Here is a 15,274-nt window from a genome sequence, read left to right on the forward strand (position 1 = left end):
CCATATAAATCATGCATACGTCAATTCTTATTGAAACATATTTACGTTATGGCTGAAATTTCTAATTTTTGAAATACAATTTTAATATACCATATGTTATAATTATCCGTTTAAGAATACTATACAAAATTGTATACCTAACGTAAAGATTTACTTTTTCAAATGAATATATTCGAATAGATAAAAACTGTAACGTATATCGTTGAAATTGATTCTATTAGTATAACATGTCATGTCAAGATTCGTTGACCTAATTCAAGAATCCAGTGATCGTTTCTCGTTGCCGATCAACCTGTACCAGGATTGGATTTAAGAGTGACCTTCTTTTTTGAGCGAAAGTTTACTTGCCTTTAACTCTACCAGTAAAGAATTTCATTAATTGCTGATAACTCGTACAGATTTTGATCTAATTCATTTGTTTTCGTTTTTTGAATCATTATTACAATTCATAAGCCTGATCAAACATAAAACAAAATTTCAATATAAAAATATACCTAACATTTTTGAGAAAACATATAATATCAAAATGAAAATATTATCGATGCTTTAAAAATCAGTCGATAAATAAAAAAAATAGTTATTAATAATCGACATTTGGTATACTACAGTAATTTCTTGAGACCATGCGATAAGAGTATATCCGTGAAGGTAAGAGAACGATAGTATGCATCGAGAAGAAAGTTGGCACTCTTCATTGAATAAGATTCGATTCGGATAAGAGTCGCAGAAATGAATTTCACTTGATGTAAATATTGATAAATTCTCGAAACATTTAACAAAGTTATTAATAAATAATTCGTTAACGATAAACGAGACTTTTAAATACGTAATCCAATTTTATGAAATTTGACTGAATTTGTTATTAAAATTAATTTAAGAAGAAATAGTAATTATAATTATTAAGCATCATATTTAAGTATCTTAATATAAATATCGATTATTTGCTTATAAGATAGTAAAAAATATAATCAAATAATTTTTCGAATAATTTGATACGATCGTAAAAAAAAACTTTCTAGAATGTTTTTATCTAGAAACATGTGACCTTTTCCATAATAAATCAAAGATGGTTCCTTCAGTTTGGCTGTGTTCAAGTTAACACCGTGCGCCCAATGCTCGCATCCATGAACAGTAAAGATGTAGGCCGAGCCCGATAGCCTCAGGGTTATAACGGGTCGACACACTAACTTCTCTATATTTCCTCGTCCTCCGACTCGTCAATAATTCATACAAATATTTATACTTTATCGGTTAGAGTCGTTGCACGTTAAATATATTCCATTGTTTTCTGTTAAAGCTTACATTACTTAAACACAGAGGTATGGATAATCGATAAGAAATCTCAACCAATCTTTAATTATTATAGCTTTCTATCAGTATATTCATTTCTTATATACTTGTAAAACAAACAAGATAATAATGAAAACTTTAATAAAAGATAAAGTTAAATGTCTGAACAATTAATTAGAATCTCGTAATTTTGTTTAAATTATCAAAATACGAGTCTAGGAATTTTATCAATCTAAGAACTTTTGACTCATGCTGTATATATTAAGTTCATAATAGTTTTAATATATATAGTTGTTTTGAAGGAAACGAACGTTATGATATACCTACGAAAAGACTTCTCGTTCGAGTAACAGACGCAGCTTTCTCCGCGGGATACAAGAAGGGAACCGAAAGCAAAATTGTTCGATCAAAGTGAAGACACTTCAAGTTGATGAACCAATGAGGATCACCCACCTGCTTCTCTCTGTGTATATATCTTGTACAAAAAGTTACTTTCTTACGAAGAATTAACCTACATCGATGACCTAAATATTTTCAATCACCTTAACAGTCGATTTCCTTTTTCTTTCTTCTTAGTTTTCGATTGATATTAAATTCCATCTCTATTCGTCCATCAAGGCCGCATTTATACTTTTGAAAACTCTAAAAATAACATTACTACGAACTCTCGAAAGAATTTATCTATTTTTTAGCTCATTAAATTCATACGCATTTTATTTTGACTTGGATTGTAGAAAAATGTATTAATTGTAAGATATTTTTGATATCGTTGTTTGCAGTTACGGTTTTAAATTAGAAGAGTAAGCTTTTCAAATGTGCTCCCGGATTTCACTTCTCATGATCGAACTAACTGAGTACATGAAATAATCAATTTTGAAAATATTTATGTGACTAAGCTAATGTAAATGTATCTTTTTTATCGTTAAATCAAATCCTAATATGACGCAGAAATTCTAACTCATTCTAGTTCGTTCTAGCTCGATGGCGATCGTCGTCAGGGTTCAGACTCGAGAAATCACGATGACTCGAGGGAAAGCATGAGAATTACATCAGTCCTTTGGCGTCGCACCTTTGCAGTTTCCCAGACACTTTCTATGCGATGTTTCGTTTCGTATCGTTTCGTTTCGTTTCGTCGTCCTCTTCTTGCTCGTGTATGAGTGATTTCGCATCGTTAATGTCCACGTACTTACACATAATAAAAATGTATACCTACTCGTTGTTTTCGTAGGTGCGTACTTTGCACGTGCAACAAATAAAAATTGGTCTCTCTCTCTCTTTCTTTTATTCTTTTTATTTTTCTTTCTTACTCTCTTGGCTGCTCTAGAATTACGTTCGTCGAGTTGTCATTTCGCAAGCTATAATAACTTATGCTCGATGAATACCATTCTTTAGCAGAAAGCTTCAAAGATGGCGGGTACCAAGAAGAGAGTATATAGAATATCGTGAGAGACACGAATTTATAGTAAATTCATCGACCACATTGTAAATGTAAATATTTTACTATCGAAGCAAACATTTTAGTATTATTTTATGCAATAGGAATTCTTTCTAATAGATAAATTCTATGATTCTCCCTGTATCATACGAAATGAGTTTAAAGAACACGAGTTTATAGTGAATTCATTGATCACATTGTTAATGTAAATATTTTACTATCTAAGCAGACATTTTAGTATTTTATTCAATAGGTGTTCTTTCTGATAAATATATTCTATGATTCTCCCTGTATCATACGAAATGAGTTTATAGAACACAAGTTTATAGTGAATTCATTGACCACATTGTTAAAGTAAATATTTTTCTATCTAAGTAGACATTTTAGTATTTTATGCAATAGGTGTTCTCTCTGATAGATATATTCTATGATTTTCCCTGTATCATACGAAATGAGACGAAAGAGATTGTTGTAGCAAAGCTACGCTTTTAGCCTTCGGGCAAGCCTTGACAAGAATGTATAAGGAGTACAACATTTCTCTTCTACACGATTCATGTCCCTTCTTCTTATTTCTCAAACGATTAGCTTGATTTCTTTGGAAAATAAAAGTTAATATTTTTTTCTCTCCAGTTTCATATACATGTATATATTTCAATTTATTATAAAAATAAAAAGTTATTTATTATACAAATTAGAAGGCTACAAGTTCTTATAGTAGATGATTTTAAAAATCAATTACTTTTCTTCGAATACTTGTTTGTTAATGTTAATTTTGTTGAATTGCAACACCGCAAGCCTTGCTTGTAAAATTAAAAACTTAATTTCAAGGAGATAGAAAGTCGTTAAAAAATTATTGATTTTTAAAATCATTTAGGAACTTTTAACCCACTTTGCTATTCAGGTTCTAAAAATTAAGGGGGAAAATGTTTGTGGTCTCTTCGGTAGATTTCTCTTATTTTCACCATACAATCCAAACTTAATGCTTTGGAAATTTTTAAAAAGTAGAATATGAAATGCCTAAGGTGTTTCTTTCAATCTTTCCGTTGATTCGGTGAGCATTACGATTTACATTAGTTAGAAGAGTGTATGATCAGAAAAATCTGATTCTCATCTTGTCAGTGTCACCAGAAATGATCTTGAATCTTGAACGAATGAGCTTGTGTAATATCTAAAAGAAATAATATCGTCAATGTGCTAATCAAAACTTTCAATGTTAAAATCACAAAGAAGTATGTAACAGTTTGTTACATTAACGACGAGAGATCTGAACTCGAAAGGAAAATATATATTTCCAGGAAGTAATTGAAGTAATTGGAGAAATGTGAAAGAAAAAAAAAAGTGAAACACAGAGAGCGGCACATGGCAGTGAAGGTAAAATAGTCCCGGCTATATTAATCGAGTGTATGGTAACGTAAGTAACATGTAACATGCAATTTGGATCGCGTGTAAAACCATATTTACACGGTCCGAAGAATACAAGTAGCAGAAACGTCTCTACCGCCCTTAACAAATCTATCGTTTATAGTTATCTTTTCTCAAACAAATATTTTCTTTCTTAAATAAATAGATATTTAGAAATAATGTCAAGATTATTGTTTACAACATTTTTCTCTTAATGACTCTTTTAAAATACATAATATATTTGTCTCTTATAAGTAAGCTTATTTAATTAGTAGCTCGTTTGTAATTACGTATACAGGATGTTATACAAATAAACTATACAATAAAATTCAATTAATGATTATAAAAGAAAATCTGATAAATTCTCAACACCTTAGCGTGCCAAATTAGATAGCTGTTTAAGCTTTCACTGGCCTTTCTAGAAAAACCTCTCGCGTTACATCGAAGAAGAAAGAAAAGAAGAAAAACTAACTTAAATATATAAATTGTAAAAGTATACTTATACGATATTAAACTCAATTTTATTTTGATCATAATTAAATAAATAAATAAATAAATTAAATAAATAAATAAATCTTATATAATATCCAGAATTAAAAAAAAATCGATTTTCCTACATGTTTACGATCATTTTATGTTCCTTAGAAATTATATAAGAAAACGGAAATGCGTGTTTGAAACTAAGCTACATAAGATATCATTTAATCACTTTTATAAAGAGAAAAATATTTGACTCGCGCGTTAAGTTGAAGCAAATATTTTGTCAACGTTTACAAATCTCTCCTTAAGATCGATCGTATCTCCGGGAAGGTATTTTTTTTTAGCATTTCCCCTCATTTATGATCGAATCGAAAAAGTAATAAAAAACAAAATGATCGCAGGTATTTACTGATGCGAATCGGAAGATGAGATACTTGAGAATGGTTTCCAAGAGCTTGGCTCGATGATTTCGCAAAGGTAAGAAGGCATTGGAAAGAGGAAGACAGATAGCATCTGGTTCCGTTGCATAAGGATGAAAGTACCTTGTAGCTGACTGACTGAGTAAATAATAACGGTTACGTCGTGTAAAGATCTTCTTCTTCTTCACTAAAAGCACCGTAATGAGCAAAGCGAGAGGATTCGTTTAATTCGTATCGTGGGATTGAGATTTTCATTAAAAGAAAGACCAAGAAAGATCTACTTATTATTTTCTACTTAGATACGATATATGTAATACTTGTATTGTTTTCTCCATATCAAAATGAAACAAAAGCATTCGTATTATGTATAGGCGTACGTATAACTATTATGAGAAGAATATAACGATTGTGAAAATATTGTTCTTTCATATACCGAATAAACCGAATTAACATCGTTCCCCTTATTTCTAGTATAGAGTATAGATATATGTATACATATAAGTATAGTCCAGTTATAAACGTCATCATTTAGAATGTAGTTAACATTTTGGTTTGATTTTGTTCGCGAACTTGCACGACTAGGTGTACGAGACCTTATACGTGAAATGTGCGTCAGTCACATTTTTAATATTATTCTTTAACGTAGGTCTGGTTAATAATTATATATCAAGAAATGACGATAACCTGTTAATATGCCAGTGCAATATAATTAAAAATATGAATACGAACTTTTCTACGTGATTTTAACAATCAATTATTATTGTTGAAAATTATCAAATTAATTTCTTTTATAAAGGAAAGTTTGAAAAATATTACGCTATAGGTTTTTAAAAGTAAAGATTCGCGTGCTATGGTAAGAACGTAAAGTCAGCACATTGGTGTGCATATTAAATGGAAGAGCATGTATAGGAATAACACGAAGGAGAAAGTGGCCTCCGGGGCCATAGTTGAAGACTAAAATGCTAAGAATAATGAGTTTATTTACCATCTGTGACTCGTATTTTCTATCGTTTAGTGTATCTTCTTATTTTTTCAATGAAATGTTTCTATCAAATTATTCCTCGTGGAATTATAAATTAACGACATATTATTTATTTATATTATTAATTATAAATTATATTTATAATTATTATATTATATTATTATTTTATTAATTAGATTATAAATTAGCGGTAAAAAGAGTATTTGTAAATGGAGTGATTCTTATTTGAAGATACAATGTTTAAATAACTGTATGTCAACTGACACTCGCCCGACTGCCTTCTATGATTATAACGGTTGTGCTTGCTCGTATGCGTAAAACTATACTATCTACTATGCACAACATCTTCAAACTTTGTGAAAAACATGATCAGATTAAACTTTCTTTTCGTAAACAATGCATATGAGAAAATGGCCATCTCGTTAATTTAAAAAAAAAAAAAAGGAAAACTGTCCAATTACTAATTACACATTAATTTTTATTCTTATAATTATTCTCCTGTATATCATCGTAATTATCATACCTCAATTATACTTTTATTAATTATGCTTGGCTATTTAATAATACAAATTTCACGTGTTTTTACTTTCACGAACATTTTGAAAACTTTTCAACGTTTATTTTCTTTCTTTTGCGAACAAGTTTAATTTCAATATATTATTTCGTTTTTTGCGGAAATTTTCTAAATTTTATGGTAGAGTTAACATAAGTCCCGAATAGGTGCATTATTAAATGTGAAAATCGAATGTGCAATCTATGGCAAAAACTGAGCTCAAGTTTTTGGTTACATAATTCTTGAAGACATTAAATTAGAGATTAGCGTAAACTAGTCTTATTGCTAGGAAAAATAAGAACGCATTGATTTTGATCGATCCTGTAAAAGACACGTTAAAGTAATTCGTTAGCTTGGAAAGTCCAGTAAACGGAAACGTGAAATGAATATGTGTGTCTTACTATCGTACTTACTATTTTGCTTAAACATCTAGGCTAAAATTCAAATTCCCGATTGGTTTGCAAGTATTACGCGTACCTATTCGACCGACCCCTTCTTCCTACTTACTTACTTACTTACTTACTTACTTACTTTGATGTTTGACAATGAGTATTCGGAAAGAGACGATTGTGTCTACTTGGAATGAGAATTACGTTACACTTTTTGACTCTCCGGGTCATTTTCATTTTCTCACAATCAGATCGATAAGATACGAATCGTATCGTGATTTTTCTTTTGTCGAATAACAACGATAATATTTATAATAAATAATTATGATAATAAATATATTAAATTAAAATAAAATTTATAATCTATGTATGATTAAAACATATTTTGCTTTTTCCAAAAAACCTAGGAATATCCAATGTTGTTTTAATCAATTGTTCTTTGGATTTATTTAAAATTATATAAATTTGGATATTATCGTTAAGATCTATGCCAGAAAACTATTTATTTATAAGTATTCATGAGTACATTAATCAGAAGGAAAATTCAATGAATTGTAACGAACTATTGACGTATTCTTTTACGATGGGAACTCAGGTAAGCTCTAACAATCATGCGTTACCAAATCCCAGTATTATTCTACTCGATGTACAACCTGAACTAGTTTGCTTCAGCTGTAAACCCGGTTGGAGAGGAAATGTTTCGATCACACACCTCCAACATTCTCACCGTGTCATTAACTACGACTAACTAAGCAATTTTGCTTTTTTTTTTTCTTTCTTTCCCCCTTTCTTATTCTTGCCTTCCTTTTCCTATCGTTGTTGCAAACTGTTGCGAAGAATATCCATACAAAAGTCGATTTCTTTTTATCCATATATGACACGTAGAATTATTAGCAAATAAAAATTCGATAGTTTAGCCATTCTCTTTTTAACGCGAAAGAAAATACGGCATGAAATATTTCATCCTTTAAACTCTTTACGGCACAGGATTTCAGATAATAAAATAGCCTTATATGTTGCATAGAAATTTTATTGCATTTTATATGGGACAAAAAATTGGTATAGTTTCATTTAATAAATGTATATAAACACAATGTAAAAACATAAAAAAAGAGTAATAATTTAATTACATTTGTAACATTTGTTGAAGATATTACCAACTCTGCTTTACGTAAATAACACGAAATAAACCTAATCGCAACTAAAAATGTCTCACCATGCATTATGGTGCATCAAAAGGTGAGAGATTTTTAATCCCACCGTACCCCAAAGAATTAACATAAGTAATAATATGTTATCTTATTTCTCTTATATTATTTAGCAAAATAAAGGATAGAAATAATGTAGGCCGAAAGCGCGTATGAGATCCTAACGACATACCAAAGACACGCCCGTTTCTACGTTCCCTCTGTCTAACATTTCTATGTGGGAAGGATCGTCGGATATCGCTATGTGTCTGTTTATGTGTGTAAAAAGAAATTGCAATCAATACATGTGTGTATTTGCACATATCGACTATCTTAATTCATTTTCTCTAACACGATAGCTTAATCTTTTATCTAATAGTAAGATTTATTTCTTTTTTTTTATAAAACAACGAGAAAGTACCTAATTATTACTTATCAATAAAAGATTAAATTACAAACAAATTGAACAAGTTAAAAAATTATACAAATTGATGACAATCCAAATAGGTATAGAATTATAATTGGAAAACCATTAATCTACAAATTTTTCAACTTTGAACAAAACTTTTGAACACCCCTTTTCGTATGTTAGGCACAACAATTTTCAGCTCTCCTCGTGGTAAGATCAAAACTTTTCAACCTATCGTCGTTTATTAGACTCACAATCAGAACTTTTCAGCCCACAAATGTATATTTTTTCTAAAATTTCCTTTTTTTTTTTTTAAATTTAACTGTAAACAATTTATTTTGTCATCTAACATCAAACAAACGCGCATACGAAAGTGCATGCTTGCACAGTGCGTACGGTCCTGATGGACCCCTATCAACTATGTAGAATTGAAAAAAAAATCAGTGGAATTAAGTTAATTCTCCATTTGTAAGAACCCATTCGACTGAGAATGTTCCAATTTCTTTCTTTTTTTCTTTCATTCTGTAGTGTGCTTCTGGATTAGGGCAGTTATGTAATCGGAATGTAGTTTGTAATGCGCATACGAATGAAGCTACTCCTTCTTTCTTTCTTGTTTTTTTTTTCTTTTCTTTCTTGAAATCCTAGTGATTATATGCATAGGTATATTAATTAGATCTCCTACGTGAGCGCGTGCAATCGTTTTACAGTTACTTGATTGCTATAACACGTTAGGCACGCGAGAGGCACGCGCTATTCGAGACATATATTCGCGCGCGTTTATGGAGCTAGATCGAACATATGGTACTAACGTCTACTTCTTATGTATACTTACTCTTCTTCAATAGGACAACTTCAATTACGTCTAGTCATCTAACGTTACTTTTCTCAAGGGAGAACATTTTGTTCTTAACATACCCATTCTTTAGAAAAATAGAAGAGAAAAATAATTGCAAATATTTTGATATGAATCAAGCCTGCAACAAGGTTGAGAAAATATGTTTGCTAATAATTCCTTCGAAATATAATACAAAAGAAAAGTAGTAATTTGAATATATATTCAGTTTATTCGAAATCCGGGATATTCAATAAATTGAAATTGGATAACTTATCTAAGGAAGTTTAACCTTGATCCCAAATGAACAATAACTGCAACCGGATACTAAGGAAGGTACGTGTAATCGATTCACGGCACGAGTTCAACCTACATTGACAAGTTCTACTTTTTTGTTAGTGATTTGTATTCCAGTCAGATATCACTATAGGTTTTGTATTTATGCGAAAAAAAAAAACAGATCGTTACTTTTTTTTATCGTAGACTCGGTTAAGATGACATCATTATCATTAATCGTTTTGTAATGTCTCGATATTTTATTTCGAATTTGAAAGATTTCATTTTGTAAATCGAAACAACGCATTCCACGTGTACGCGAATCAATCAAATTTAAACAAAAAAATCTTCAAAATCAATATTGAGAAGAAAAAACAAGTGATGTTATTTATAATCGATTGATTGTATGATTAAAAGAAAATCTTCTCCCTAAAATAACAAATAACGATTTAGTAAGAAAGCGTTAATTGACAAGAAGGAAATTAGAAAGAGGTGAAAGTTATGAAGGAAGTTCGCACATAAGTGCGAATATCCGTAAATGACGATGACGTGGATTGCAGGGGATCGTTCGGATATTATAGGACAATGATGGATAAGTGCCGTAATCTGACTAGAAGAAAGGATGATTACACGAGTGGTAAGAAAAAATAGAGAATGCTAATGAGAAAAAGATGGAAAAGGAAGAGAAGGTAGGAGAGAATGCAGAGGACGCGCGTCACGTTACAACGGTAAATGCCGATGAAATCCTACGACGAAGGACATCGGGTTGTTGCTTCGATGATATACGTTATAAATTATTTCTGCAATTCTATGAACAACGGTATATTGCAAGTACACGTTCATATATATATATATATATATATATATATATATATATATATATATATATATATATATATATATTTCTTATTATATTATATTATTATATCTTATAATATTATTATTATTATTATATATATATGTAAAATTATAATTAATTCTATTTAATGAAACTGGTGTGTATACTTATGTACTCACGTAAGAAGTTATACTTCTTTGCCGTACCAAAACGAACATAACCTCAATAACCTCAAAAATAACTTCAAAAAAAAATAATAATAAATATATATATATATAAGAAAGAATAAAAAAAAGAAAAAGAAAATATCAAAATATAGATATCAGTCTACAGTTAATATAAGAGAGATATATCGAATAACTTCACGCGTCAACAGCCGTGGCGCGGTTACAGCATTAGTTCTCGCTTCGATCATTTAAGTAAAGCAGCGCTGAGTACGATTAGTATTTGGATGGGTGACCCGCTTGAGAAAAAAAGGGGAAGAAGAAAAGAAGACAACTTCATGCCGTATACTTGAAATCGTTTTACTGCGCGTCGTAAATACCGACAAACTTCATGGTGTCGTTTTTCCGGACGCTCGGAACACAAAATCACTTCCCATTACATTTTCCCCAATGCGTCAAAAGAAGTATAACTTCAAAAATATAATTTAGTCAAACAATAATACCGATTTTGATATCAAAGTAGGAAACAATAGATTTATTTAGCAAAGTCACCTAACAGTGATTTGTAGAATCCGTTAGAATCCTCTTTAGTTTACATACTTGCATAAGATAATCTAGGTAGATCTAGGTCTTCGATTGAGAACAAATATTAAATCGAAGTGAATGAATATCGATCGGCCATTCCTTAAATACATCTGTTGTTACTTCCTATACTGAATGGATAATTTATGACACGTCTGCCAAATCCGTTAAGAATCTAATTAACGTTATTGACGAATCGTTTAACCGGATTTATTTGAATTAGTTTATTTATGCAAGTATTTACGTGTGTATGTGCGCGTCAGTCATATTAGACTTTTACCTGTAAGATAATATTTCAACAAAAGTTGCGTGAATCGCGTTTGGATCAACGTGACTAGAGATATATGTATAGATATAGGTCCTCTCACCATGCAGCAATCCATGTGTTTCTCACAATCACACAATGAGTCAAGAAGCAATCGAGTATATCGAGTTCAGTGTAGCTTTCTCAGTGTAATAACCAGGATCATATACATAGATGTATATGTAAGAAATGTGTTAATAACAAAAAAATCTAGTTAACTCGTACTATCCTATAGCTGACACTAATCGATACCTTTGAACAGATATTTTAAACAGGAAACATTAAATGATATAATTCTTTTTCTCATCAATAAAGGAGATAAAAACTGAGATGAGAAATAACGACATACCATGAAAACTCTGGATGTTTTAAAAAGAAAATTAATAGGAAAAAAATGTGAAAGTTTTTACTAACTTATATAATCCGTATATTCGTAAGAGACTATACACTTACGTCGACAGAACGGAAGGTGGCCGTGGAATACTTCAGATTGTAAGAATGTAAGACATTCACAATTAATTTCATAAGTTGTATCGTGAGGTAAAAAGATAACGAATATCAAGTATGAAGAAAATTTTGGAAAATAGACGAACAAATTTATGGGTATGCGTAGAAGAAAGCTGATAGGTGAACGAAATAATTATTTCAGGGTTCTTACATTTTTATCGAACCATATTTACAACTTTCTATTTCGTGAAAATAAAATGATATGAATAAACAAATGGAAATACTATAAGACGAATGAAATTTCGTTCAAATATCATAGAGCATTCTAAAGAATAAAAATAATAGAAGAATGGATTCACATTTTGTGGTAGAATATTCACAAACCTTGAATTATTGTTGCCAAACCTGATCCTCACGTGAATGACTTGACCGTAACGAAAACTATGTTTGTGTTTGAAGAAATGTATATTTTATCGAACGTGAGATCATTTTTAAAAAAGAGAAAAGAGATGATGCGATCAAAGTCGTTTCCCTTTTGCCTTATGCCAAGCTGGCAAGACACATAAGGACTTTTCTCCAGTTGGATTAGAAGTGAGCGGATTGGGGGAGAGAAGGTGAGAGACGGAGTTGTCTCTTGAAAGTTAGAAATTTATCTTTAAGGTGAAATTAGTATAGAAGACGATACTAACAGTTTACTAAAAGAAGAAACAACAATCTCGATTTCTCTAATAAGATTAACTGCAATCGTAAAAATGACAACGACGTTAGACAAAACACTTTAGCTTTAGTTCAAGATTTATTGTATTATATTATTGTAAATGTGAACATTTGATAAATCAAACTGACTTGACTATTGTATTAATTAATCAATTATTTAGAAAAATAATTTTAAATATTTAGGAGATCAATTAATTATTCCATCGATCAAAGTAATTGGTTATTTAAATAATCCAATTGATAAAAATAATCAACATATTAATTATCATTTAATTCAATAATCTTAGATACAAATAAGGAAAGTAAATAAAAATCGTATATAGTAAAAATATATAATACTTATAAATACATATATAATACCATCTCTAAATGTAAAACTCACCCTCGGAACGAGCAGTAACTGTAACAGTCAAGAGCACAATGCTAAATAGAAGGAGTTTAGTAAACAAAAGCTGCCACATATCTTCGCCCATCTGTTTGAATTCTCTCCTTAAACAAGGTCACTGTAACTTCTGTATATAGCGAGTACTACGATAAATATATATATATTCACTTTCATCAAAACCAACCCCCACGTGACCACGTTGTCGATTCCATGGAGTACCACACAAATATTAAGTTCAAATCTTATCTTTGCTTCTTCTTCTTCTTCTTAATTTTCTTCTTCTTTTTTTATGCGTCTTCTATTATCAATAATAAAAGATAAAAGTTTATACGCGGTGTAACTGTAGGAAAAAAATATATAATGATCAATGAAAATGCAACAAAAGAAGCTACAATGGCAATAAGAAAAGATAAGATCTAAAGAATGATCTTGGACAATGATCGATAGTTTCACCTAGTTAGCGGAGAACGGTCGCGAGTTTATCCGTAACTCGACTCACCGAGTAGACGACCGATTGACGTTTCTCTGGGTGCGTAACTTTGTCTGTGTCTCGGTGAGTACTGAAGGAGAACCAAGGCCCACCGGGTGTTGGGAACTGGAGAAAGGTGTATATCCAGCGAGAGGTCGAGTACGAACAGAGAAAGAAAGAAAAAGAGAGGGAGAGAAAGAGAAAGGGAGGGAGGACATATGAAAGGGGGTATGAAGGGGGAAGGGGTCAAAAAATACGTTGAAAGAAAGACAAAAACAGATAAAGATAATTAGGGAGAACAAAAAAGAGAGAAAGAGAGAGAGAGAGAGAGTAAACAGAAAGAATGAAAAAAACAGATGGATAAACGGATAAATAGCTGGATAGATAGACGGATGATCAGATGGATAGATAAACCGGAGAAAGATAGAAAGAATAGATTGAATATGAGGCTAGATTCGAATCAGGATTCTCTGAGAATGATTCCTCATCCCTTCCCCACTTCTTCTTCTTCTTCTTCATCTTCTCGTTCTGTTTTCCGTCTATTTGGCTTGTTTCTCTCTACTTTTCTCGGCTGACTGGTCATAGACTCGGTACCTAATACATACTACATCGGGGTCCATAGCTTGCAAAGACTTCTTTCTGCAACTTCGACCCAGACTCGAGGATCTCGTAGCCGCCTTATTTCCGAGCTGGAAGCGTGAGGTTGGATAAGAGAGAGAGAAAGAGACAGATCCGGCTTTACGTACCCCAGCTTCGGTGTATTTTGTGTCGCCTCTTGCTTTGCCTTGTCTTGACTTGACTTGTCTTGTCTTGGCTTGACTTGACTTGACTTGACTTGGCGTGGCTCGGCTTGTATTGCTCTTGTACTGCTGTCTGGGGGACTGATATTCGGAAAACTGTACTTCTTGTCCACCCGTTATATGTTGCACCGAACGACCGGTTTATTCCTATATATACGGGTCTGCGGGTCTTTTCGAAGACAAATTGAAAAAAAAAGAAATAATTATCTTAGAAGTCTAACTTACTTTGACGCGGGATGATAAAAAATCAAACAAATGGGACAGAACTTTGTTTTACTTTTGGATAACGAATCAGCATTTCGTTTTCTACGTACTTTCTGAGGTAAGAGAGAGATTAACTTTCGCTTATTGAAATTGTTTATATCTCAAGACGCGAAAAAAATACTTTTTCTTTCCCTAATTTATTATTTTTACTAATTTAATTGTAATAAGATTCTTTTGAGTTTGCTAATTAGTTTTTGCAAGATCAAGTTCAATTTATTTAATCACATTTTTTGTTATATAATCTACGTATTCTTAGATTACTCTTACCCCGTTCAATTATTCCGTCTACGTATCATAAGCCGAGAGATAGACGTATACTTATGATAAATTTCAGTCCTCTTTATAAAATTCTGACGTTACGTGTTAGCAGCTGTCTTCTCGACGTGTAGAAGATAACAAAAAGTACAAAAAATTAATGCAATACTAAAGTATTTAATAAAAATTATCATAGAAATATAATCAAATAATGTGTTTACCATTAATTACATCGTTGCAACATCTATATATGGATCTAATATCTTTTACCGAGTCTTGACCTACTATCATACTGTTATATTTGATCCAATTCCATTCTCTTTGCTGATATTAATACATTTACTGATCTTGACTCAATATACATATACTTTCTCAATTCCTGAATTAGACATCTCT

This window comes from Polistes fuscatus, unplaced genomic scaffold (assembly GCF_010416935.1).
Source record: "Polistes fuscatus isolate 324 unplaced genomic scaffold, CU_Pfus_HIC Scaffold14, whole genome shotgun sequence".
Taxonomy (NCBI): Eukaryota; Metazoa; Arthropoda; class Insecta; order Hymenoptera; family Vespidae; genus Polistes; species Polistes fuscatus.